General features: G+C 41.4%; 1 long non-coding RNA gene across 1 annotated transcript in view; it reads right to left on the reverse strand.

Moving 5' to 3' along the window:
- LOC112545969 (uncharacterized) overlaps positions 1–24,454 on the reverse strand; it is a 78,222-nt gene extending 53,768 nt beyond the window's left edge. The window contains exon 1 of the long non-coding RNA XR_016348639.1: positions 24,199–24,454. This is a non-coding gene — a long non-coding RNA (uncharacterized LOC112545969). The remainder of the gene's footprint in view (positions 1–24,198) is intronic.
- Positions 24,455–25,781: the final 1,327 nt, after the last annotated feature.

Consider the following 25,781-nt stretch of genomic DNA (forward strand, 5'->3'; position numbering starts at 1 on the left):
GGCTGTCCCCGCTATAAGTCCAAGATATGTTCCAAAAAAAACCACTTTGGACTTACAGCAAAACAACTTAAAGCAGGGATTTTTTTCCTGTGGCTGACTTTCATTTGTGCAATTTTTTTTTCCTCACTTAAGAGTGGGAAATGGGAGGACTTATAACGCATCAGTTCCTACAAGCATCAATGAATTTAGTGCAGAATGGATGTATACTGAGGTAACTTAAAGCAGGGATGCCCTTTACCCATATTGCAAATTAGAGAGTTTCGCATCGTACAGTAGGGGGTCAGAATGCAAATACAGAAGCTAGCCAAGATAATGGTGTAAGAATGCTGCTATCGTGTCCTTCATAACCAGCAAGTTCTTTCACAATGACATATAAATTCAAGATTTAATCATGTTAATTGATTAAAGATTGGTCACTTCCAGAAAATCATGCAACTGCCACCCCCATCTACTCATAACAATGATTTGTTAGATTTGAAGAATAAGAGGAAAAGGGAAATAATAGGGGATACAGTTTCCTGAACAAGAGAACCCACATGTGCATCAAATGCAATCATCTGCACAGGCATGCATAGTAGGAAAGCATCACACAGGGGTCTTGCTCTGAACGTTGGGATTTTCTTCCATGTTTCATCTATGTAAAGGCTGTACGTTTCCCACTGGGTTGTAATACCTTAGATTTGACATTTTCTTCAGGCACATGTGAAGCTAATGAATGGATTCAGACTCTTCATAATGACAGAGCCTACCAAGTAAATAGCAAATGCTTGCTTGTGCCAAAGAGCTGCATAGAGGAACTTGTAGCTTGCATAAAGCAACTTAGATGGCTCCTATATCAATCAATCATAGCCCCCAACTCTGGCTATGTGGGGATATGTGGGGGTCCGGGCAGTATGTGAATGAGCTCCACCAATGCTCAGATGGTGTATAGCCCTTTAGGAACCCCAGACAGCTGGCAGAAGATAGAGCAGCTGGTGGGCTGCTCTAACTTACCATGGAGCAGTGCAAAAAAAAAAAATCAGGAAGTCATGACTGCCCCCTTCTATCTTGCACAGAGCAGGACTATGCCATAGAACAGAACATGGGCCATATACTTGAGTGAGACACTCCTAATTTGAGACTCAGACCAAGATACCATCGTATCACAAATGAGGATACTGCTGACAAGGCCATCCAATAGGAGCCCCACCCTAGTTGTCTGTTTGCCTGTTCAGTTAGTTAGTGTTCCTGCCCCCACCCTCTCCCTTGCAGTCCATCCCAGAAATATGAGCTCAATCAGGCAGATGTTGTAACAGCCTTCATGTCTCTCTCATGAGATAACAGCAATGTCCTCGCTGGAGGTTAGGGATTCAATGAACCCCAGATCTGAAACGTAGGTTCTCCCTCTCCTAAATAATACCAAAGTAAGAAGAAATCCTATGCGCTTCCTAACCCACACCCCACTCCGAATTAGCTACTGTTATTAAAATGTTTATTAGCTTGCCCTGCCAATATATCCAGGACGTATCATCTCTGTTCCAGAAGTCACATTCCTTCTGACTGTGCTAGCAGACTATGAAATAAGCTCAAAGCCTGTAAGTGCCATGTCTGAATTCATGGGCTCATATAGCTTGCAGATGAGGATTACAAGAGCAGGTGGTCAGCTCATTAAATCCAACCTCCTCCTTTTCTCCCCTCCCGCTCCCCAGCCCCAAACTTTCTGGATTGTGAATGAGTGAGCCTAGTCTTTTAAAAGCACACCAACTGGACTGCTAAACTCTTCAGTGCATTTAGGGCCGGAGCTCAGTGACAAGAATCTGCAGCTGTTCGCTGGATGATGAGGTGGGTGAATGGTAGCCAGAGCTGAACCTGCTACCTCAATGTGGAGGCCTATCATTATATTTCTTTGAATGAGAGGTAGGGGAGGGAGATAGAAAACTCACCCTTTTTCCCTCCCACAAACACTGTAAAATATTCAGGATTTGATATAGATTACTAATATCCATATTGCCCAAGCCATACTGAAACTTAAAACAGTGATAAAAAGTAATATAATATAAAGTATAATATATTATTATTATAATATAATATAAAGTATAATATTATTATAATATAATATAAAGTATAATAATATTATAATATAATAATATAATATAATATAAAGTGCCATAATAAACACATCTGTTTAAAGTGGATTATCAAATAGACTATCAAATGTTACAGTACACTATTCTGGGGATATGGCTTTACCCTGATTTAAAGGGGTTTACTTTAGAGGGCAAGAGGTGTAAGATGGTTTGTACGTGAAATAGAAGAGCATCTGTGGAGTACTGGAGAAGACAGGACATCCACAAATGCCCAGTCACCTGTGTTCCCTGTAAGCGGAGAGCTTGGGCGGCTGCCTGGCAGAGACTCAAATGCTGCCCAGTTGACTAGCAGAGCACCCACAGCCAGCAGCATGTGTTTCTACTGATGGTGCACATCTGCATATGCTTCAGTGCCCATGAAAAAAAATATTCCACAATGGATGGACAAAATTAGAGGGAACATTGCCCGTGACTGTAGTTTTACAGGCCAATAAGAACACTAGTAAACTCCTGTCATACACATAGCAGTGCAAACTTTTGTGCCTCCTGTAACCAAACAATGTGTATAGTGTTTAGTGGATAATATTCAGGGGTTGTAGTTTTTCATAAGCAGAGTGGGGTAAACGCTGACATAAAAATTCAACTCATATTCACTTTTAAATATAAGTGCATGTGTTTTGGCTGTTCGTATCCCTTGGGCATCTTCTTTCTTACTGACAGTGAATTTTGAGGTAGCACACCAAGTTTGCCAGCTGTCCAGTATTCACCCAAATAGTCCAGTATTTTCGGCTCCTGTCCGGTAAAAAAACTCAGAGAATACCGGACACCTAAAATGTCTGGTATTTTCTGAATTTTTCCTGGAGGCGAAAATGCTGGGCACCTGGTAACCCTACAAACACTCAGCACCCGGCCTCCCCCCATTCCTGAGTCCCCCACTGACTCCCAACACTCCCAATCCCAGCCCCCATGCTTACCTGGTTCCCCAAGGCTGCTGGCACAAAATGGCTGCCGGCCAAAAGACCTAGAGGAAGCAATGCTTCCCTTTGGTCTTAGTGTTCAACTTCTCCCCTGTTCCTATCCCTGCACTTAAAGGGGACATGCTGTTTTAATGCTATTTTATTTATTTATTTATTTTTGGCTTAAGTCCTTGGAGTCTTTTTTTCCCGCTCTCTCAACACCTTTTTTTCCCTCTTCAACAGAATTTTTTCCTGTTTTTTTGGGAGGGAGGGTCGGTATTTTTGCTTCAACCACTTGGCAACCCTACACACCAGTAGTCACACCAGAAACGGTGAGTTTTATATGGGATGGAACATAGATTGACCAAACAGGGATTCTACATCCTTAAACTCCTCCAAGTCAAGTCCCATAGGGCTCCCAGTAGGTCTGTGCACTGGGATTTGTGGAGCCAGGTAGGAGCTATTAGGAGTGGGAATACAACTAAATCCACTGGGCACTAACCTGTATAGTGCAAAAGCATTTTAGCAGGGTGGCTGCTTGCAGCCTCACAGCTGGATGTGTCTGTTTAAGCTGAAGTGGAGTGTTTACAGCAAATTATTTTTGTTCAATTGGCAAATTGATTTATAGCAATTGCCTCTTAAAATAGTTATGCCAAAGTCTTACCATTTGTAAGAGATGTAAGAGGAGATGTTTCTAGGGATAGAACAGGGAACTGGCAGTCCAATTTCATATCCTAGCTGTGCCGCTGGCTCTGGGCAAAGTGACTTAGGCTGTGCCTGCCTCTGTTTACCAATGTAAAATATAATTATCAACCATAAAGAGGTTTTGTGAGGTTTAATTCATTCATATTTATAAAAATTCTTTGAGATCATCAGATGACAGTTGCTATGGAAATGCAAAGAACTGTTGAAAACACCACCAGAAAAAGATGCCACACACATGCATACTTTTGTGGTGGTTTTTGATTTGTATTTTTAATTATCCTCTTGTGAGCTTGGAAAGAAATAGTCCTCTACTACTTTCTTCCTTTCACACCAACAAACACTAATTCCTCTCACTGCTCCTTCAACTTTTAAGGGTGAATAAGGTAATATATAGTGCATACTTGCTTCCATGTTTGTCATCAAGCATTATTAATGTTATCAATAATATGAATTCAGTCCTTGGAAGAGCGTTTGTTGCTAATATGACTTTGCTCCCTCTGCTGGCTTTGCAGTGTCTCTAACAGAAGAAGTAACAACATCCACAATGTTTTTGGTACAGTTTCAGAGTTTAAGCACAGCTAAATACAAAACCCAAATCTGTTCCATATACCATTATAATGGTGGTAAAGTAAACCAAATTTGTGCTTATACCGTTTGTGTCCCTTCAACTTTTTCCTTTTAACTTTGCTGGAGATACTTTTACTTCTAAAAATAAGTTGTGATATGGATTGCTCTATTAAAAATTACAGTCATTTGTTTTGCTTTTGATAATTGTGCCATGAAATCAGGCTCACAGCTATACTGTCCTCAAACATGGATACACTCTTTCAGACATTGTGTTGTAGATAAATGTGACATGTACTGAGTGGTAAGGATTCTCTGTCGAGGACTAAACAGAAAAACAAACCTTTAAAATGTTCTGCACAGATCTGCTGATGACACAGTTATCTTTAGAGTGGCAAGTGTTTTAACACTGAATTAGATGTTTGTAAAAGAAAGGTTATTTTTATGACTTTCATCATGGGAGATAGAGGAGACTATTATATTTTAAAAAAAAACAAGATATTTCCCCATTGTGAGAAGAGTTCACTCAAAAGTTTGGAAATGCCAGATTCTTCCTTTTAGTCTGTATGACTTATGATACAGTCTTTCATTATAGGATCACATGCTGCTTTTTCCACAGAACCCCTGCTTCTCTCGCTGTATCGGATTGATAGACCAGGAGGTAGAATCAAGGTTGCCTGGACAACTGAAATTCTGACATTTCCTGGCTTTTGAATACTTGACTTTGCAATGTAAATAACTTTTTAATGTGTGTGCCTACACCCAGTTAATTTGTAAGACACAGGCTATTCCACGGGCTCATGTACCTACTAGAACTCTGATAATTGAAAGCAAAACACTAGGACTGCAACCCAGAAAGGATAAGGTGGAATTCAGGCTAGATCTTAATTATTTGCCAAGAATTGGCTCAAGCATCTCTCAATACCATGTCATGTGTTGCATTTGTTTCTGGTGTTAGTTCACCTTCACTTGGCATCTCATATCAACTTTTGTAATCCACAAGTGGTTTTTCTTACTTGCTGGGATAAGAGAAACTTAAGACCCACACAATTCCCAGTCTGAATAACTGGAGGGTCTAGGGAACAGTTTTGAAAAGCTCTTGGAGAAATATACACCCCTCTAATTGCAGATGATTTTCTTAGGTGAACATTCACAAAGAATATGGGGTTAAGAAAGAGGACACCAATGTACCACGAGGAGCAGAAAATAAATAGGTTGTACTGCAAAATTATTTGGTTGAATTGAGCAGGTGAAGTACTCTCCCTCTTATTACAGCGTGTATTAAGCAATGCCAGGCTGGATTCAGAAGTGGGTGGTGAGGGGAAATCAAGTCAACTTTGCATCTTCATGTGCTGGGTCACAAAGTAGTAATAGAGTTCTCTTTGGTCTAAAGACTGTTGCTAGAAGGAAGCTTCAGCAGCACTAGTCAGATGGTGTAGATTTATAGCTATGAACCAAAACTAATCATGGTTCATATACCACTGGCCTTCCTATCCGCTGAGTGTTTTGGTAAGTTGAACAGTCAAAAATGTGGTTTGTACCACAGGTCTATATAGCTTATTTGCTAAAGATTCAGGCAGACAGTAGGCAGAGAACTTGTAACTACTTTAACAAAAATACTAAAAGTAAATTCTAAAATAAAACACTAAAACTTCCCAACAACATTTGCTCTGAGCTGCTGACAGGTGTTATGTTCATCATCTCTCCCTGTAGATTAGAGCCAAAGTCACAGAATGTTTCCGCAAAAGAGAAAAAAATCTGAGACATTTCCCAAACTTCTCACAGACCTATCACTTCGCTGTGGGAGAATTGGAGGGTCTTTTTAAAGTCTGGGTCAAATTCAAAGGTGCTGAGTAATCCATTCTATTTGTTTCAGTGTTTTGCTTCCATTTACATGGCAGTTGAACTTGGTCCTATGATGTGGCTGTGCAAAGTAGCTCTGAAGGAAGAAAAGTTGTCAGACTGATACTTCAAAGGTATAATTATGCCCTCGTTATTTTAAAACTCCCAGACCAAATCAGTCATAGTCAGCCTTTTGAGCCTAATTCAAAGCCAACTAAATATCAGCAGCACTAGTGGAGGCCTTACATTGGGCGCTCTGATCTTCTTCATGGAGACAACACTTGATCTCAAAGTGCTGGGCACCATTCTTGATGGTGGTCCTCCAGGTTACCCAATCCTCTACCTGCCTATCCCAGGTATCAGCGTCAATGTCACACTTTACCATAGTGTTCTTAAGGATGTCTCTGTAGCGCTTCCTCTGCCCTCCATGAGACCCTACCTTGTCCTCAGCTGAGCATAGAAAATCTGTTTCAGCAAGCATGTGTCAGGCATCCTAATCATTTGACCAGACCATCATAGCTGCCCGTGGGTGATTGTTGCCTGGATTCTGCAGGAATCAGTCTGTGGAAGAAATTCACACTACAGAGCTTCTACTGCAGTTAGCCCCATCTGAGCACTGTGAAATTAGGCAGCTATACGGTATGAAGGGGAATAGACATGCGGGCATGATATAAACATTGCACTGACTTGAATTCAGGATGACCACATCACTAAAGAATGGTGAAGCATGTAAAAAAAGTGCCAATAAAAGCTTTACTCCACACTACTTTATAGGTTGTATGTGTCACATGTGTTACAGAAAAAAATAGGAATGTTTCATAGATTTTTAATAAAGGATTTTTGATATTTCACCACCTATAAAACTATGCATCTTGATTATTAGGATCCCACCTCTAAGGGAAAGGAAGTTCACATATAAACATACCTATAAATATGACTTTTAAAAACTGTTTCTATACCAGGCGGTTCAGAAACTGGAATTTTAGTTCTACTGGAAATTCCAACATTTTGAAATTTGTTTTTGTTCTGAATCAGAAAAAGGCTGCAAAATGAAATATAATAAAAATAGATTTGGAGCCATTGAGATGTTTCATTTTCACAAACTAAAGATGGTTTGTTTCCAATACCTAACATAGCATGATATAAAATAAAAATAGTATTATACAAAACTCAAAACAAAATGAATGAAAATAAGCAAGCTGAAATGATTTCAGAGTTATTGAAACAAGAATGGAACAATGTTTCAACTTTCTCTTGTTAAGATGTAGTTGAAATAGACACATTCCTGCAAAAATGTCTAGATTATGATAAACATAATCCTGAATTTTCTTCTGTTTTATCAACACAGTTTCAGATAGCAATACTAAAAATGTCACAAAGTTAAACATCTTTACCATAAGCCCATTCAGCTGTAGAAACCAATTCTGAGTTCTCCCATTGTGAAGCTGAGAATAGTCTTTTCCCAGTGGAAGCAATATTTTTTATCTGAGAAATACACCATTTGTGCAAATATTTGTATCAGGATGACTTTTTTTTTTTTTAAGAATGGCTGCTCATAAGGCTAATGAAGAGAGGGGGAGAAAGTTAAAATAAATCTCAAGAAAGATCAAATAAAGAGCAAGAGGCAGGTAAGTAAGTCAAAGGTATATAATAGATTTATTTACACCTGAGGGCACAGTTTCACAAGGAGATCACATTTACATATAATGTATACCTGTATATATATATTTATCATACACCTTTCATTCACCCTTGAAATTCAACCGACAATGAAGTGAAAGGGACCTCTGGTAGTTCATATCAACACTACGCAATAGTTCAAAAAAGAGCACAAAGAATACCGTATACAAGTGAAACAGCAGGGGGAATTCAGGAAGAAAGAAAAATGTAATTAGCCAATTGGAATTTGGTCAGAACACATGGGCTAATACCTCTAACTTCTGCAAAAGGTGCCAAGGGATCTTCACTGACAGCAAGTGGTCAGGACCCTGGTTTTTAAATAACCTAAGAAAGTTCAGTCCTTATTATATTTCAACAAGATCCACATTCTTCTGGAATGGCACAGATTCCTGCAGACTCCAAACCAGTGATGTTAATGATTCTTTAGGCTTTCTTTGCTGCCTTGATGTCTCACTCAGTTGTTAGCAAGTTTATAAAAAGAAAAACTACACATACACACCCCTGCTACACAACAACTCCACTCTAAACCCCCAACTTAGATTTAATATTTCTTGAAGTCATTGCTTCAGTTTGTTATGATCATGAAGAATTCTATGTTGTTGCTTTTTCACTCCTGATTTGGTTTTTGTTTGGGGGGGAGGGGAGGTTTGTGTGGTTTTTTTGTTTGTTTGTTTTTTTAAGAACACATTAAAACCAAGACCTTAGTCTCTTGCATGGTTCTGCACATACAGCAGGAACAATTTCTTTAGAAGATGATTAGTGTGTGAGATTGTGGCAATTTAGCAATCATTCACTGATGCAATGAGAGTCACATGAGATCATGAAACCCAGCATCGAAATCAGGAATTTTTGTGCAAAGCTAATGTTCCTGTCAAAAATGTTGAAGAAAATATGATTAATGATTTAATACAGACTTTAAAATATTTATAAGCTAAATTTAAGTGATAGTACACCCTAATTCCACTCTCAAAAGAAAATACAGATATTAGAGGGGGAGTCTGTGTGCTCACTGATGCAAACATGTAATTCCTGTTAGTGTTAAAATAAGTCACATACACATGGGAGAGAAGGATAGACCCTTTAATATTTTGGTTTCAGGGTGGTATTTGTTTCAAAACTACTTGTCAAACATGCTTTCTAAAAGCATAACCTGCAACATGATCAAATCCCATTGAGACATTGTCATGGGGCTTCCCCCATGTTTTATGAAAATTGGCTTATGGCTATGAATATACATAACTCGAATGTGCTTTATGCAAAATAGGTCATGCAACATATCAGTTTTACAGTTACAATCTGCTGAATCTGAGTATCTTAGTTTTGTATATCATTCTTGTATGTGAAGTTAGAAATCTGAAGTTTGAATCTGTTTATAATTCTAAATCTGCTAATGAGGGCCATTAGTGATACTTCAGGTACTTAACGACTCAGTGCTCAAATCAACGACCAAGGGATGGTCATGTTTGTCCTTTAAGCCCAACCTGTGGGTGGTCCTAAAAAGACATGTGACCGTGCCACTCTGGTACTGGAACCAATCTTGAACACGGTATTTTTCCATAGGAATTTGGGGTGCTGAACAAAAGGTTCCCATCTTGAGGGAAAGTCTACTTAAGCAATGGGGAATAATGGGTCTTTTGTCTTCAGCAAGCCTTTGAAACCGCCTGGCCTAAAGATCTTTGAAGAAGCTGTCAACCGAGGTCAAAGTAAAGATCAGCTCTAGCTTGAAACTTTATACCTGAGATAAGAAAAGCTGTTTAGGATAAGAATTTGCATGGAACAAGTTCCTTAGTGGATTAGAACTAGCTAGCATTTTTTGTTCATTTTAATTTCGTAACTTACTTTGAGCTGACTTTTCACTAGCAGATACTTAAATCCTATTTTTTATATTTAATAAAAACATTTTTGTTTATTTTCAGGCCCAGTGTAAATAATTGTTACCTGTGAGTAGGGAAAGCAACCTCTGTGCATTTCTCTCTTTCATTGATAAGTGATTGGACCTTATGAGTTTTCACTGTGTAAAACTTTTACACAGGGTAAGACGGATTTGTTTGAGGTTTCGGTCCATTTTGAGGGTTGGTTTCCTGGGTGCTGAACCCTGATACTGAGCTGAGCTCTCCTGTTACTGAACTGGTTCAGCATCTGTGTTGCTCTTCAGGGGGATGGTTACCCCAACTCTGACCTTTACTGGGGGGAGACCAGAGCTTTAGGCCCAGCAGGACAGGGTAGTAGGGAGGCCCAGAGAGCAAGAAGGTGGGTGTCAGTGGCATGATCAGCACATCAGGGGACAACCCCAAGAAGATTTCTGTGATTCAACCCTCACAGACATAATGTTAAGTTTTTAACTGAGTAAAACTCGCTAGGCTACATTCTCTACTGGGGCAAATTATTGTAGCTTCATTGACTTTAATGGAACTATACTGATTTTAAACCTTGTAATAATCTGGCAATTTAGTGTGTTTAAACGTGTGGCTGAAACAAGGCCATTAGTGCTCTGTGAAATTGGTACAATCCGGTGAAATTATTTTTGCTATCAAAATGTTAACTTTTGCTTCTGACTTATCTGTTACCTCTTAAAATGTTGCATTATAGGAGACTTTTGCATTGAATATTTCTACCCCGCTGAATAGTCCATTTAAGAGAATCAAACACATGTCTGCACAATGGATTCTTTCATGTACTAAATGCTTCAGAACCTATTAAAATGTTCAAATGATATTTTTGTACAATTATGTTTTAAATAATTAAACCAAAGACTTCATAAATTCCTGCCCTCCCTCCCCTGTTTTTGCCAGAATGTCTCCCTTCTCTGACTAACATCCACAGATAGCCATTCCTGGCAGTTCTACCTTGCCATAGAGTCGTAGATTTGTGAGTACTGCATCGATCCATTGACATGCATTAGCTCAGTGAAGCAAACATGTTGGAGGAAGTCAATATTTGCTTATTATTTTGATGTGTTAGCCTCTCCATGACTTGAGTCTGTATAACACAGGAAACCACTAGCAAATTTAAGGGAGATTTTTCAAGATGCTGAAGAAATGTGTTATGAGTACCCCCTCCACACACCAAATATGAATCACTTTGCCAGTATACATATAATTCTGTTTCAAAGACTCAGGTTAAGTGATGAGGTAGATATAGTAGGAATAATATTCTCATAATGCCTATAGGCTTCAACAAATTTCAGGAACCCATTGTGCTGGGTCCCGCACAAAATCACAGTAAAACAGTATCTGCCTGAAAAAGTGTAAAATCATAGAGGATGGGATAAAGGAAGTATTGTTATCTCGGTTTTTATAGGTTAAGGGGCTAGGACACAAAGAGAATGAGTGACTTGCACAGGGTCACACAAGAAATCAGTAATCGAGCTCTTACTCTTTAAATCCTGCCATATATTTTGAATCTGAATTTTTTATTTCATCATCCTATGTGAATCACTCTGATGACATACCTAGCTATGTGGACATGGGGAAGTTGGTGGATGTGATATATCTTGACTTTAGCAAAACTTTCAATACGGTTTTCTATAATATTATTGCAAGCAAATTAAAGAAGTATGAATTAGATAAATGGACTGTAAGGTGGACAGAAATCTGGCTAGATTGTCCATTAGTGATCAACGGCTCAATGTCTAGTTGGCAGACAATAACAAGCGAAGTGTCCCAGGGGTCAGTTCTAGGCCCGGTTTTGTTCAACATTTTTATTAATTATCTACATGAGGGGACCTACATGGATTACATCCTCAGCAAGTTTGTGTATGACACTAAGTTGGGGGAGAGGTAAATACACTGGAGGGTAAGGATAGGGTACAGAGTGACCTAGAAAAATTGGAGGATTGAGCCAAAAGAAAGCTGATGAGGTTCAACAAGAACAAGTGCAGAGTCCTGCACTTGGGACAGAAGAATCCCAAGCATTGCTACAGGCTGGGGACTGACTGACTAAGCAGCAGTTCAGCAGAAAAAGGTCTGGGGATTACAGTGGATGAGAAGCTGGATATGAGTCAACAATGTGTAAGTCAAGAGGATGGAGGAGAGAAGCTGTTCTCAGTGGTGACAGATGACAGAATGAGGAGCAATGGTCTCAAGTTGCCATGGGAGAGGTCTAGATTGGATGTTAGGAAAACTATTTCACTAGGAGTGTGGTAAGGCACTGAAATGGGTTACTTATGGAGGTGGTAGAATCTCCATCCCTAGAAGCTTTTTAAGTCTTTGCTTGACAAAGTCTTGGCTGGAATGATTTAGTTGGGATTGGTCCTGCTTTGGGCAGGGGGTTGGACTTGATGGCTTACTGAAGTATCTTCCAAACCTATGATTCTATCATTAAACAGAAGCATTCAGAAACTCACTTCTGGATATAGTTCAAGCCTCATTTCTAGAACAATTAAACACATTCCTTTCTGCTACAAAATAGAATGCTCAACCATTCCTTCTTTCTGTCAAATAAACGGAGCATTCTATGTTACAGGCACACTATCATATATAGCCAATACAGGAACTTCATTGCTTGTTAGGCCACTTCTCAAAAGGGCAACTTCTGCTCTTGGAATGGATGTGCAGCTCCCATTTGGTCCAGTGTTTCTTGCATTTTATACCTGATGTTAGGTCTTGTATATTTTTGTATAGGAGACAGGATTTTAAGAGTGTTACAGACTATATGGAACTTTGTAGACCTATCAAATTATTGAGAAAACTATCAGCACTGAACTACAGTCACTGCTAACATCCTATGTTAACAAATGAAAAAATATATTAAAAATATTTCTGAAGAGGGGGCAGTGGCAGCTAACAATAGAAATATCATTGTATTATCACAATGAAAACAAAAATTATGTTGTACCCATTATTTTTTCATGAATAAAGTCATTGGTTTCATCTCACTTAACTCTAGAAACCAATTGTAACCACAGTGAGATCAGACATGGGAAAGGAATAGATGTATCTTGACACCTGTAGTAACTAGACACTAAGGGATCGGTCGTCAAAGGCTTCCCCAGCTGACAGATCCACGTCTAGACTGCCGCGCTGTGGCAGATCAGCTAATCGTTGGCACAGCACAGTGGCCATGTTTATTTTAATGAAGCAGGGATTATTTAAATCCCCACTTCTTTGACTATGCCGAATACACTACTTTACATGGCTCCGTCGACGGAGCCATGTAGTCTAGATACACCCTATGGAATCTCATTAAAATACTAGAAACAATCATCACCTAAAAATTAACCATAGGCCCTAGAATGCTATGTGTTTTATTTAAGAGCCTTAATTAGCATTCAAGAAGGGCAGGGTATGGCACGTCTAGTAAACCAAATGGAACATTTTTCTGCTATTTGCTTTAAGGAGTTCAGTACACTGCATCATGGTCTCATCTGCTACAACATGGGTACAAAAAGCAAAAGCTTCCAGGAGCACCTCAAGGTACGAAGATTAGTGTTACCTCGAGGCCATCCAAATCTTCAACCTCACTGCCAACCAGAGTGCAAGTGATGGTGGCTTTTTTGTGGAGCATTCCCTTGACATTGCATTGAGACCAAAACTCATTGTATTGTTACTACATAACTAAAGAGCCATCCAAACATAAGTCTGAGCCATTCCCAACTGGGGCTGGATTTAAAGCCATGGCACAGCGGTGAAAAAAATCGTAGTTACCTCAGTCAGTCATCAGTCCCAAAACATAGTGTGGGTTTTTTTGTGCCACATGCAATTATTCCTTTAAACGCAATCACTAATGTGCATCTACAGTGTTTAAGTTTAGCAATCCTAGCATTATATAATCCTCACACCGAGTATTTTAGTTTTCTTTTTAAGATTCTTTTAGATAAGCATGCTCTTGAAAAAGAAAATGGCTGCAGTTTGCTGGAAGTTAGGTGATGACCATTTAACCCCTGTGTGTTGGACTACTTGTAAAATTGTTGCCTGTATAGCAATTATCTGAATCTGATAGCTAGCCCTGAATATATTTTTCACTCCTATGGCAGGTGGCTCCATACAGATAGGCGTGCTGGTGGATCTGGAGCCATCTTTCACTCTGTCAACTAGTGTAGTTATCCTGCTGATTGACTGCCAGATCTCCCTTGTCATCTTGGAAGCCTATAATTTTTTTTCTTACCTTTGATTTTGAGGAATTTTCCTCCTACTGTGAACAAAGCTGTCAAGAATAAAAGTTCCATTATTACTTCTTCATCTGGCCTAGATGGAAACTCTACTGTGCTTGGAGAAAAACGTGTTCCTCAGCCCACAACTCTTCTATGGTTTTACATATACCTCTGTCTACATGCATGCAGGGGTGGCAAGATTGTAGAAATTTTGCTGGTGTCTCGAATAGTTCCAACTCCCTTCTCCCCACACCCCAAACCTAAGGCACTGGGAAGGTGCTTGAGTGCAGGAGGGGTGAAGGCTCAAGTTCTGGGAGGGAGTTTGCGTATGGGAGGGGGTCTGGGGTGCAGGCTCTGGGATGGAATCTGGGTGCAGGCTGTGAGCAGGGGGGGGGGGGATGCAGGCTCCTGGAGGGCATTGAGGAGTAGAAGGGAGAGTGGGAAGGGCTTTGAGGTGTGGTGCTTACCTGCAGCACCACCCTCCAGCAGTGGCTTCCAGGCTGAGGGAGGTAGGAGGTTTTTGTGTGCTGCTGCTGGCAGGCATTGCTCCATGCAATTCCCATTGGCTGCCAGGGCACTCGGGCTAGGGGCAATGGTCAGAGACACATACCTCACTCAGTAGCCACAGCGACATGCTGGTAGCTGGGTGCAGAGCTAGAGCAGTCAACAAGCCACTGTAGCTCCACTCCACTGCTGGTGGTGACTGTGGAGGCTTCCAGGTGCTTTTCAATTGCCCAGGGGCAGCTGGAGTGGCTGGGGAAACACACTGGGGTAGCAAGCTGGGTCAGAGGAATCCAGCCCCAAACTTTGCTGGAGCAGGGCCCTTTGGGGAATATTCCTGGAGCCCAAACACCATGGACCATATAACTCAGCAGCCCTGCACACATGCTCTACAACCCCCTACACAAGAAGTTAACATATACTGAAAGAAGCCATTCATAACAAAATGGGCAATTTATGCTTCTTGGCAACCTTTGAGGTGCCATGGCTCCTACACATGCCTTTTACAATATGTGGTTCACCCCCACTAAATGCCTTAGTAACAACTCTGTGAATGAAGCCAGATAATCACTACACTCTGGAATGAACTCACAGAGGAAAAGGATAGGATACAAAAGCATCACATCACCTGTGGGTGGAGGCTTTTCACAAAGCCATTGATTGCACCATATCTAAGCTCTCCATCCCCATTCTCAAAGGGAACCCGCACAACATTTCCAAAAGATGAGCCTGGGAGCTTAAATTCATACATCTGCTAGACACTAAAAATCATGGACTGAAGAGCAACAGTGGATTTATGGCTTATTAGAACAATTCACAGCCCACTAACAACTCCTCTCCCTCACCCTCGCAGCTGCCTTCCCTGTTGCTTTCTGCCCTATGAATGAAGGGATGTGAATGGGCCACTTCACCTTAAACAGTGCCTTGAAATACGTGTTACCTATTTGTGGGAAACAATCTGTTCTTCCTCATGTTTAGCTGTGACACTCTGAGTACCTTCCCTAGATCTGAAGCTCAGTATAAGCTCAAAAACTTGTCATTCTCACCAACAGAAGTTGATCCAATAAAAATTACCTCACCCACATTGTCTCTAACACTTCTGGCAATCAGAAAGTAAAGATAGTTGGTGCCTTACAGATTGTTGTAATCAGACATAAAACCAATATCTTATTTTAGTCCATGATTTTTGGTGTCTAGCAGAATAATTAATTTAAGCTTCCAGTCTTGTCTTTTGAAGGTGTTTTGCTCCCCAGAGATCAGGTCACACTAAGGATGAATCTACACTGCACCATTATTTTGACATAACTAGCATTATTTCAAAATAATGTGAACGTCTACACAGTCATGCCATTATTTTGAGATTATTTCAAAATAACAGATAGCTTATTCTGAAATCTGTAAACCTCATTCTATGAGAAATAACGCCTATTCTGAAATAGCTATTTCAAAATAAGGTGTATGTTGATGCTCCACTGCTACTATTTCAAAATAGCCCCTCACCAGGGCCATTCTAAGTTATTCCTCCCCAGTGCCTCCTGGGGCTCTGAATCGAGATAGCATGTTTACGTAAGGGAAGCCTGCCTCGGACTAATTTTGAGGCTTCCCTGCAGTGTAGATGTGCTATTTCAAAATAAGATATTTTGGAATCGCTTATTTCGAAATAGCCATGCAGTATAGCCATACCCTAACTCAAAGTGATACCAGAATTTTCCAAACAACAGATTCACAACTCAGGCTGTTGGCCATGGGATGAGAGGGCTCCAGCTGTAAACCTTTTGTATGGTTGACAGCCAACAGGCAAAATAAGGGCTTGTACACATTGCCACTTGTCAGTATAACTTATGTAGTTCACAGGTGTGAATAAGTCACCCTGCTGAGCAATGTAAGTTACACTGATTGAAGTGCTGGTGGTGTCAGCACTCCTACCGGGATAGCTACCATCTCTCATAGAGTTGCTTTTATTATGTTGATGGGAGAGCGCTCTCCTGTTGGCATAGAAAGTGTCTTCACCAGATGCATGGCAGTGACATAGCTGCACTGATGCATTTGGACCTCTGTAGCACTTCATGTCTACACAGAAATTGCATCTCCCTAACTCCATCTATGCACCATGCCTCTTGCAAAGTTGGAGTTATTAGGTTGTGTAGTGGGTAACTTACAGCAGTGGGAGGAAGGTCATAGCATAGACACAAAGTGAAGTCAGTCTAACTCGGTAATGTAGACCTAGCCATAAATTTATAACCAAAAGTCACAGACTCCACAGAGACACTCGCTGTATGTCTGGTTACAGTAATCTGTAGTCCACTAAGGCCATGTCTGCACAACCACTCAGGTTGGCAAAATGTACGTTGCTCAGGAGTATCCAAATTCCACCGGCAGAAATGGTAGCGTGCACAGTGCTTTGTCAGCATGAGAGCTTCTCCCATAGATGTAGCTACTGCCGCTTGTTGGGGATGGGTTAATTATGCTGACTGACGAAGGCCGTCCCACCAGCAAAGAGCAGCTACACAAGAAATCTTGCAGTGGCGGAGATGCGTTGGTACCGCTGTGCCACTCTAACTCGCTAGTGTAGACATGGCCTAACTCTCCTTTCTCCTATGACTTCAGAGCTGTTATGTGCCTATTTCATGTTGTATAAACTCTTTATGCTTTAACAATCTGTTCCTCCTTCTATTTATCTCTAACGCCGATTGCCTTCCTCAGACCTGGAGAGGAACTCTGTGGAGCTGGAAATCTTGGTCTAATAAGAGCTATTACTTCACCCAGCTTATCTCCATGTTTATTTTTGTATTATATTGCTGTCCAAAGGACCATTGCATGCAACAGGGGCTATATTAAGGAAATGAATATGTGCTTGAGTCTATTGGCATTTATTGTAATATTGTACTTGGGATTTTTGTTGGCCTGTTGCAGCCAATTACAATTATTTGATCAGAATAAACACTCTGTTTTGGGAAGGGTCTAAATAGGCCAGTCCTGCAGTTGATGTAAGGCAGCACAACACAGAGTAAAGACACCAATGTACATTAGGGGTCAGACCCACAGTAACTACGATAATCAGCAACTGTTTAAATATTCAGACTTAGCAGTTGCTAAAGCTACTCTAATGAGAAACAGCTCCTCCCCCCTCCATTGTATGAATTTTAGTTACTGTCTCTATATAGCTTATAAGACCACCCCATGACATTAGTTTGTCAATCAATAGTTCAGTTAAAGTCAACCCACAGCTCTGACAGCATTGCAGGAAAAAAACCATCAAGTGCTTAAAGGCAAAAACAAAGCCGATTAGCTCCATGGAGACTCATTTCTGAATCAGACAGTGTGGCTTATTGGTCCCGCAAAAGGTTGCAGCATTAGGAATGTCAGTCTTGTGACACAGAGCACACACATGTAGAGACTATCTATTAATAAAACTAATTGACAACTGTGTGGGAATCTATTTCCAGCATGCACAAAGGAGGCATAGGGAAAAGTAATTTACATTGTTGTGTAACCTACCTTTCTTTCAGGTGTTTCCAATGCAAATAAGCAAGGGGCTAGGGTGTCACAGTAATATTTCTTTGATCACAGTGTACAGGCACTTTCCACATAATGGAGTTCAGTAATTCATCCCCATTCAGCAAAGAATTTCAGCGGGTGCTTAAGCCCTATTGAAATCAATGTCAACTGTAGCTTGCGATTACTAGGTTTTAAGCAGGTGTTTCAGTGTTCTGCTGAACAGGGAAGGACAGAAGCATGTGCTTCTCAATGCTTTGCTGAATAATTAAAGGTGGCCTGAGACCCTAAATAAAGCCACTCACCAAAAATTACTGAGCACCACGAAAACAAGATAAATAAATCAGGATTACCAAATGGGTTTTCCTATATCAATTTCCTGCAGTCAAGCCATTTTCTTAAGCACTCCATCCAAATCAGACTGTCTGGTAGTGACTGCTACAGCTAAGACTAAGACTATCCCTTACAAAAGCAGTGTGGTTTTACATCAACATCTCAGTGTAAAAACATAGGCGAGACAAAGCACTGTAGTTTTTAGCTCTATGTAGGTAGTCAAGGTAATCCCCAAGAGGGGCATAAAGGGTTGGTCTCAGCTAACTACACCCAAGTGAAAGCTTCACATTCCCGATCTCCTGTTGAATTTTACATGGGGATAGTTCTGCAGTGTAGGCAAAGGCTATGTCACACTTCCATTTTAACCCTCTTTTCCACTTGCTCTGCACTTTTTCAAACTCTCTTCAGCTGAAATTTCCTATGTGTAGGGTCAACCCCAAACTGTTTTTCTAAGTTTCAGCAAAATTGGCTTAGCTAGTTTAAAGTTATTATTCAAACATAGTTATGCAAAACAAAAGTCTCAATTCCACCAAAAACATAGGAAGGGCCCTCTGATGAGAGACAAGTTAAGGCTCCCTCCTTGAAGGTGAAGTTCATCAAACTCTAATCTTCAAGAAAATCTGCAGAAGCTCATTCAGTTCCACAATCTCTGCAGACTAAATTGCAGGTTTCATTTTATCATGGACTGAACCCTGCTGGTTTCAGGCTATTTTATTCAGTTGCCTTACTGTCATTATTAATATCATGGATGCAGTTACTGCTCCCTTCTGAGAGCAGGGTCCCATAGTGCTAGGCACTGTGCAATCACAAAGGAAGAGTCAGTCCTTTCCCTGAAACGTTTGCAATCTAGTTGGAAAAGACAGAAAACAGGAGGAGAAAAGGCACAGAGAACTGAAATGACTTTCTCAAAGTCACACAACAGGTCAGAGGCAATGGCAGAAATAGGACCAAGCCTAGCCCGGTGCCATATCTGCTAGAGCAATGTTTCTCAACAGCTGCTCCTTGGACCAATGCCAAGCCCTGAGATCTCCCTGACACAGTTTAGGAAGGCAGAAAAACACTGTGCTAGACCATGTTGCCATTGATAGATTACAGATGCTTCAAAGACAAGCACCTACTCAGAAAATACATGTTTTTTTTTAAACGGGATTCACATTTTTTTCCGTAATAAAAAGGGAAAGAAGAGATGAAGAAAGGGATGTTGTAGAAAAATTAAGGTACTGGAGTGTGAGAGAATTGGACACCTCAGGAATCTACTATATATTTGAGAGAATGTGTCTGTCTGTTCAAGAGCTCCTCCTAAACAGTAAGAGCTATGACCACAAAATTCGGCATACAGCTTCCTGTTTTCATTACTTAAAGCAAGGTCGGGGTTTGGTTGTGCCAGGAAAATGGGACATCCCTGGAATGGGATTGCTTCTCATAAAACCACACAGAAAAGAGACAATCACCAGGCAGCTGAAAGGGGTGCCTCTGCCGGGACTGCCCCAGCACCAAGCCTCCCACCCTCATCCCCGCTCCACACACCCTTTAGGGAGGGCCGGGAGTGCTGAAATTTCGCAACCTTCAATTCATATGGGAACAATTTCTGGCTCTTCTCTGTTCCGGGGGGTGGGGGAGGGTGGACGGAAAGTGCACAGTTTGCTGCATTCCTCACTCTGGCTGGGGAGCACAGGGGGGCAGATGAACCTGGACCTGGACCTGCCCCAGCCAGGAAACATGCACCCCTCCCCCAGCTGTACCCACTGGAGCTGCAGCAGCTATGGAGAGGGCTGGGGGTGCCCTCTCTCCCTTGGGCAGCTTGTATACTGATCCTCTTATCCCCAACCCCACCCCAGAAATGATTTAAATGAAAAAAATATTAATTGAATTAAGGCCTGAGCAATGTTGGAAAAAGTTTTTCATTAGTGATAAAGGATAAACTGTCTTTTTACTAGATCAGAATAAAAACAGAAGCAAGTAAAGAGTGATCTAAAGAATACAGTCTAAGGCACTGACTCCTGCAAAGGCTTACACCCATATCTATCTTTGTGCACTGTGATTAGCACCACTGTAATCAATGAGATTACTCACTGTGTACAGCACTAGCAGGGTTGGTGACAAGAAAATGATACTTTGTCTCTAACCAAGTGGAAAGGTTAGAAATGCAACAGTCACTGCCAGTTCCAATCCAGACGTCTATTGACTACAGTGGAATCAGACCTGTGAGTAATATGACCCACTGTGGGCCTGGCCTTGGAGTTGCTGAGCACCCGCAACTTCCACTGACCCCAGAAAGTCAATAAACTGAAACTTATGTTGCTAAAGTTGATGGCAGAACTAATATCCATGTTTAGAATATGGAGAGGTGTCAGGTTTAGTGGAAGGCCTCAATCTACTCAGTTCAGCACTTCTTTCCCTCCAGGGAGTAATTAAAGGATCCCAAACTCATGTTAAACTGTGATAATGACAGAATTTAAAACCATTTTAAGACCGCATGCTGCATTCCAGCTCATTTCCATATAGCTGTTCTCCAACTAAAGCAATGTCAAGCTGATAAGGTCTCTTGGGCAACAAGATGACCCAAGCCCTGATGTCTGGAAGGAGGCTCAAGGGGAAGATACACATTGTCATAGTATGTGTGATGAAGGCTCCGTTTTACAAAGAATGGCAGCAAGAGGAATGCGGGATGTCTCTGGAGATACAGACTATATTTGTCTCTGAGGCACAGATAGCTGTAGAGATTTGTTTTTCAGTTGCTCTGATTTCACCTGTCCTGAAAATGTGCTGTTACTGGATAGGAAGTGATCCAAATATTAATAACCATGCTATCATCAGATCAATCCAGCATGTAGCTATCACAGCGATGGATACCTTAGGAATCCTGAGAGAGCTAAGACAGCTTGTACAATATCAGTGGGTATGTAGATATACCAAAAATTGTCCAGGTTTTGAGTTCTTCTACTCAAAAAATGTCAGGCTGAAATGAAAGGGCCCATGAATTAAGTCCCCAAAGCATCCCTTTCCCTGATAAAACAAAATAAAACGTGTATACTGAGAAACAGTGGCATTGAAAGGAGAGGTGGTGCAGGAAAGAAAAGCTCCCTTAAATGTGAATGAAAAAGCTGCAGAACAATTGTGCAAAAGGCCTGAAGGAATTACAGTCAGCTTGTTAGTACTGACAGGGAGCCAGAACTGGAATATAATTAACTCCCATCTTTATCCAAAACAATTAAACACAATCTAAATCTCCCACAGAGAGAGGTCTAAAGTTCAGATAAATCACATATTTGTTATAGTTAGATTGGTATCCTTGTCTTATAAGACTGCCTCTGCTATTTCCAGGTAGCTTATACATTTGTAATTTGAGCCAAAATTTTCCATTCCAGTTCTCTGCCTTAGCATCATTTATTTATTTATTAGGAAATGTTCACTCTAAATAGTTCACTTGTTCCTGGAAATAAGGCTACTGAAAAATACATTTTGGCCATATACAGCTACCCAAATTTGTCCAAATTATAAGCCTTTGAAAAATGACAGTTTACAGATGCTAACTTGCTAAGTCTTTACAGCATGGTCAAGTCCTAGGCTGAAAAGGGCTTTCTCTGCAACTGCTGCTCCATGCTGCTGCAGGCCAGGCCAGGCCAGGGCTGGGCAGTGGAACTGAAAGAACAGGGAGTTTTTCTGTTCTGTGCACTCAGTCTAAACCTCCCTTCCACTTTCTCAGACAGTATGAAGGTTGAAGCTGCCTGAGTCAAATGCAGAGGGATAACAGAGGGAAGAGGGAGGGTCTTGTTGCGGAGAAGACTGGAACTGCATGCTGGTTGGTGGAGAGAGAGGTGAAAAAAGAGGCAAGCTGTGACAGGAGAGCTGGGGGAAGAGGACAAGGCAGAAGAAAATGTATCTGGCTGTGTATGGAACCCAGGACTGGGAAGAAAAACCTGAAGACTGGAGACAAGGACTGAGTAGGGAGGAAAATGGGACTGTGACTAGAGTGAGGAGACAGGCATGAGGAAGAGATAGGACTAATCCTACAACAGGTTGGAAGACAAGGGGCAGAAGGAGCCAAGTCAAGATGGGGTAGTGTGAGGGTCAGAGTCAGGGCAGAAGAGTCTGAACCTGGAATAGAAGATAAAATGCCTGAGTCTCACCATTCCTCTGCTGACAGCAAATATTTGTGAAACTCATTGGCAAATTGTCCCAACCCCTCTAGTGCTAGTTGTAGTTATTCTGTTAGCTCAAGTAGCAGAGGCGTATGTGGTAGATCTAACAATCCAACCCTGCTAATGGTCCCTGTGCACATCAGTGTGATACCATGTGATTACATTTTCTAGGTTATTTTCAGCTTGCTTTTCTAAAAACCTAGGAAATTACACAGAGAAAAAATACATTAAGAGAGTATGATTAAGGGTACAAAGCCCTTAAAGGCCAGCATTAGAAGGGGCTTTGCAACTGTTGTGTATATGCATTGTGATACAATCTTTAATTACATTATCATATGCAATGTTTATTACAGGACTGCTGCCTCATTTAGTGTACAGAATGGACCTGCTCTGGGAAAAAATCAGGAGTGAGTAGTGATGGAAGCAGTTATATGTAGGATCTGTGACTCATCTGTTGCAGAAGCTCACAAGTGCGTAGTAAATGAAGCCAGCAAATGCAGAAAGAGAAAGGCTAGTTAAGGCAGTTGAGTACAGCACTGGAGAGGAGGATGCTATCACTGCCTCTGCCAAAGAGATCCTATAGGATTCTAAGCAAGTTACTTAAAACACATTTTTTTCACAGGTGGTCACTAATTGTGCACTCCTCATTTTCTGAGTGCCTGACTTTGTGCCCCATTGGGGTCTGATATGCAGAAATGTTGAGCATTCACAGCTGCCACTGAAGTCTGTGGGAGCTGTGCTTGAATATATAAAGTGCTACACAGTGCTGAGTAAACTGGGTCCTAGATAGGTCAAATCGGACACCCCAAATTAGTGGAAACTTTTTACATCTGCGCCTCAGTTCCCCATCTATAAAATAAAATGAAAATACAGGTTGAACCTCCTTAGTCCGGCACCCTCGGGACTTACCCAGTGCTGAACCAAAGAATATGCGAGACCATGGGAGGTCAATATTGTCTAACAGCATTACCAACACTTCCACTGCTTACCAGGCTTTTAGAAGACATTTAGGGATAAATTAAGAGTTAAATAACAGCAGAGAACCCTGAGAGCCAGGGCTGGTGGCTGTAAACAAACTTTATGGGACATTGGAAAATGGCCACACCCATGGTAAGTGGACATCCAGTTAATTAAAATCATGCTGGAGCATGGATGTTGCCGGACCAGAGAATGCTATACTAGAGAGGTTCACCCTGTAATGTTCTCTCCCCTCATATAAATGAATTTTTGTGAGGCATTCAGATTCTACAGTAATGAGTGCCATAAATAAGACTATGAGGAAACTGATAATTCTTCTTTCAGAGCTGGGTATGAATAATGTAGTAAACAGACACACACATTGAACAGGAAGGAAAAAATAAAATAAAATAAAATATTGAATAATTTCTCATTAAAGGAGCCACGCCTGGTCTGCTCTCATAGAACTTCCAGTATGTAAGTTACTCCAAGTCATATTGCATGAGTGCTGCAGCCAGCCATTCTTGAATTACACTACGAAGCAACACCAGCAATCTCCCAGTCACAGACTTTCCCTAGAAATGTATCTATTACACAGCCCAGCTCTCTCCTGGACAATACAAGCTCATATACATTAATAGAAAAAGATATGTACTACCCAAATGGAGTTTCCCAAACACTGCAGTGCAACCATGCGGTATAGCTAAAACAATAAAAAAGTTCATTATTTACAAAAGGATAGATTTTAAATGAACAAGAGTAATGAGGCATACAAGTCAGAATGGGTTACAAGGAAAATAAAAGTAAAATGCAACTAATGCTGACTTTAACAAGCTAGAGTGAAATCAAAGAAAGGTCCCTCTTACCACATGTTCTGGCAATCCTGCTAGCTTGAACTTCTTTCATTTAGGATTCCTCCCCCAGTCCAATGCTGATTCCTTTGTTCTTCAGTGTTGTGAGTACTGTGGGCAGAAAGAGAGGGAGGATGTGTAACAGGGTTGGACTCCCCTGCACAGGTGCCTCCTGCTGGTCCTGATAGAATTAGCTCTGAACTTTATAGGTCATCCTCTTCTGGGTGGTATCTCATCCGTCATCGCTCCACTGGTCTGCTATCTCTGTTTGCCTCACATTGTTCTTGAGGCCACGTCATCTTCTTCAGGACACTGCCCTACATCCCAGCTGTACCCACTAAACCAATCTTTCATGTCCACTTGCAGGGCGGGGACAGGAGGGGGGGAGAATCATCAGTCCTCAGTTTCACCCTCTGCCACCATGGCCAACAGGCACCCCAGTCTAGCCCCTCACCTCAGAGGCAAGTCACAGTCCATAAAGACCACTCCCTCAGTGTGGCTAGGTGCAGAGCAAAGAGGAAGGCAGGGGCCAAGCCAAACCACTAGTCTGGATTCTGACCCAGGAACGCGCTAGAGGAACCCTTGTGCTGCCCTCCTCTCCCCCCTCTACTGCCTCTCACTCCCTGGGCCATTTACCCATGACCTCTTGCATCTAGGACTCACCCTGGGAGGTATCAGGCCAGAGCCTCCCTCTCTAGCTCCTCTGGCCCAGCACTGCTTTATCCAGGGTGCTTTCTTTCAAGGAACTAGTCCTGCACCCATCCAACGTCTTACTGCTCTGCTGAGCAGCTCCTTATAAATGGGGCTGCCCTAGGAAGCTGTCATCTGATTGGCTTCTTACAAGCATCTCCCTGATTGGATAAGACTTACACCAGCCTGTTTTAACCTCTTCCAACTAGAGTAGGGCAGCCGCCCCACTACAGAATGATTTGAAGTACCTCCCCTCTCTTCTTACAGTTCTTTCCCTTCCTTGAGAGGCTCCTCCAGCTGAAGTTCAGAAAACAAAAAGTCTGTATGGATGGGAATCCCAAGCTGCTGGTTTTTTTTTAAATGCAGATTTTTCACCATGTCCCTTCTCCTGCTAATGAATAGCAAGTTAAGCATGTCATAGACCATTTAGCCTCTTTATACCTGGCTGAAGTGTCAGCTTATCTTTAGTAATAGAGATGTAGCTGTGTTAGTCTTTAAAGTGCTACATAGTCCTGTTTTTTTGTTTCAGCTAGACTAGACTAACAAGATGGTTTATTAGGTGATGAGCTTTCGTGGGCCAGACCCACTTCCAAATCTGAGAAAGTGGGTCTGGCCCATGAAAGCTCATCACCTAATAAACCATCTTGTTAGTCTTTAAAGTGCTACATAGTCCTGGTTTTTGTTTCAGCTTATCTTTTGTCTTTGAGAAACCTGTTTTACCACTCTCCAGGTTTGTGGCTTGTCTCCAGCGTTGCTTTACTGCCACTGTAATGTTCTCACTTATGGGTATGGAAAACACCCCTCCCCCAAGTGCAGCAAGTTCTAGAGCTGTAAGGTACTAGTGTGAACAGGATCCCAGTGCTGTTAGCTACTCGCCTTATGAAGTACCTTATGAAGATCTCTCTCCC

Source organism: Pelodiscus sinensis, chromosome 2 (assembly GCF_052426305.1).
Source record: "Pelodiscus sinensis isolate ZL-2025 chromosome 2, ASM5242630v1, whole genome shotgun sequence".
In the NCBI taxonomy this organism is placed as follows: domain Eukaryota; kingdom Metazoa; phylum Chordata; order Testudines; family Trionychidae; genus Pelodiscus; species Pelodiscus sinensis.